This window comes from Bactrocera latifrons, unplaced genomic scaffold (genome assembly GCF_001853355.1).
Source record: "Bactrocera latifrons isolate USDA-ARS-PBARC rearing strain unplaced genomic scaffold, ASM185335v1 scaffold_37, whole genome shotgun sequence".
Taxonomy (NCBI): domain Eukaryota; kingdom Metazoa; phylum Arthropoda; class Insecta; order Diptera; family Tephritidae; genus Bactrocera; species Bactrocera latifrons.
The window spans coordinates 425546-428278 of NW_017537012.1; the positions used below are offsets into that span (position 1 = coordinate 425546).

General features: G+C 37.7%; 1 protein-coding gene across 2 annotated transcripts in view; it reads left to right on the forward strand.

The window, feature by feature from the left end:
* The first annotated feature begins 1260 nt into the window (after positions 1–1260).
* The window catches only part of LOC108971996 (venom dipeptidyl peptidase 4), a 115666-nt gene continuing 114193 nt past the window's right edge, over positions 1261–2733 (forward strand). Inside the window, exon 1 of one of the 2 annotated variants that reach the window (XM_018938400.1) lies at positions 1261–1606. The gene's annotated coding sequence lies outside the window, so the exon portion shown is untranslated. The remainder of the gene's footprint in view (positions 1607–2733) is intronic. The other variant, XM_018938401.1, reaches the window with a different exon arrangement.

The window sequence follows — 2733 nt, forward strand, 5'->3', positions numbered from 1 at the left end:
AAGCGTGTAGGCAACACGGAGAAAAACTAAAAAAGCAACAACAGCAAAAAACACATACTAACAGTAAATACAAAGAGGTTGAGCAACAGCAGCTATGAGCAGAATTGCGGAGGCATTAAACAACACTCATAATAATAAAAAAAAAAAATGATATACATATTTATAAAATCAGTCACTTTTCGTGTACAAAAACAATAAGTAAACTSTCCGTGTTGTATCTCGAAGATTGGAACACGACGCGGCAGCTGTGCACACACGCACACATACACTTGCGCGCGACTTTAAAGGTGTACAGCGATGGTGCGCGCTGATTGTGAAAAACAGGTGCCAGGGGGGTGGCGCAAATGAGCTGTATGAGTGCGCGCACGGCGGCGGCGGCGGCAATAATTTCTATGGAKAGGCAGCTTTTTGGGTAGTAGCGCTGTTAAGAATACGCAGTTTCCGCGTATGTATTTGTGTGGAGATCATTAGTATGTATTTATAAGCGATATTTTATGGCGATGCCAAAAGCGCCGTTATCTCTCGAGTCATGTGTTTGTTGTTATTGACTTAGCAAAGTTTCTGCATCAATTTGCGCGCAGACCCACACACATACATACACATACGCATTTATTTATTTTACAAAAATAACAACAGCACCAACAGTGTGGAGTCCGTCCGCTGCTAGCAAAAAGATCGGCAGCAGCCTTCGTCGAAAGCAGATCAAAGCTGCTGGCGCGCTACAGCGGTGCGGCGTGGAGATACGCCGAGTCAGTCAGCAGTGATCAGCGAGCGACGAGTACACCAAAGTGAACTCAGCGGCGACGACGGCAATTTTTTTACTATTTCTATTTACTATTTTTTATATAAATTTCATCGTTTTTGTTGTAACAAATCATCAAACTAGCGTCGCAGTGAAAGAAAACCCAGCGTGTGTGTTGGCAAGCGTTGGCAAAGAAACACGCGGCGCGCCGAAACTTCGTATCGATCTCTTGTTGAAACGTCAATACCGTTATTTTCCGATTTTCCGATTTTGTTGACCAAGCGCAATTTGTTCGGTTGGTTTTTAGACAAATTTGTYGAGTTTTCATAACTTGCCTGATTGCCTTGTGGGTACTACGCGCTGTTTACTTGTTTTTTGTTTTGTTTGTGTTTTTTTTTTTTACTTTTACTTTTATTATTGTTTGTTAAGTGTGTTTTTTTTTTGTTATCGCTTTTTACTTGTGGTTTTTTCTATACTTTATATTATGCTACCAAGACCTTGAAGTGTTGGAGCAAGGGTGCTAAAGGTGATACAAGACTAAGTGCATTATTTAGCATATATCTATATATGCAGTTAATAATTTTTTTGTTTGTTATTGTTTTCAATAATATCGATTAAGTGGAAAAATATTACACGCTGCGCGAAAACACAAGCCAATCTTGCGAACCGTTTAGCTTAGTGCCTGCATATTTACACAAGCAACAAGTGACGCAAGCAGAAAACAGCTAACGACAAGCGGCGTAAACTTAAGGTGCTCCATTGAACGGTGAATAAGAAGTATCAACAGATCCACGCTAAAGTACGAGTTTGCGAGTAAACGCCAACAACAAAGAAGTGTTGCTCGTAAAAAAGAAAATATTATTGGTGAGTGGCTGAGAAAAAAAATTAATAAAACAAGCTGTGAAAAAAGCGCAGTGTAATTTATACATATGTGTGTATATAGCTATATATAAAAAGCGTTGAGTCAAATATACAACAAAATATACACACTTAATGAAAATATAAACACACACGCGGCTGCTGGTGAATGCAATGGTTCATTCCATTCAAAAGAGCGGCACAGACTGAATAATTTCTTCGGATATTGTCGCGATGGTTGGAATAATAACTTACATCAAATTTCCTGAGCACATCTCGAAAGATAAAAAATATCTATACAAAATTTTATTTGGCAGCTATATGCTTTAGTGGTCCGATCAGAAAAATTTGTTCAAAGCTTGTAGTGTTTCGTTGGATTATAACCCGTGCCAATTTTCTTGACGATATCTCGTCAAATGAAAAAGTTTTTCATACAAGCACTTGATTTTATCGTAGTCCGATATTGGACATTCCGACAAATGAGCAGTTTGTTAGTGAGAAAAATATGTAGATAGACTATCAGTTATTCCCTTCTAAGTGTTACAAAGCTCATTGCAAACCCTGTTCAGGATTTAAAAAATAGAAAGACTGACCAACCCAGACTTATTACTATAGGGATGCAATGGAAACACTATAAAATAATTGAAGATATTTCTTATAATATTGTTTAGAGTTCCTTTGTTGTCAGTGTGCTGAAAAATAAAGTGTATTTCGCTGCCTAAAACATGGCAGTATTTGCACTTCAGTTGAAAATTGTTTGTGCAAAAACACTTTAATTAAGAGAAATAGCTGAATCCAAAGATTTTGCAGTCTAAATTTATCCAATTCAATCGGTCCGATTGTGTATGCAATATCAGCTTAGATCCATAAGATTTATATATATATCTAATCCGACAAACATTGACTTGATCACAAAAAAGCCTTGAACCAGATTTGTCTCCAGACAAGTTCTGTCTGTTCGTAAAATGCATTTGGGGTTTATTTTCTACCGCTTTAGCTAAAACTACTTCTGGGTATACGATTTCAAGGCAATCATTACTACAGTCAGGTTCTGTCTGTTCGCTTAATGTATTTGGCGACCATTTTCGGTCGTTATAGCTACAACAACTACTGATATATGCTTCCGACAGTCG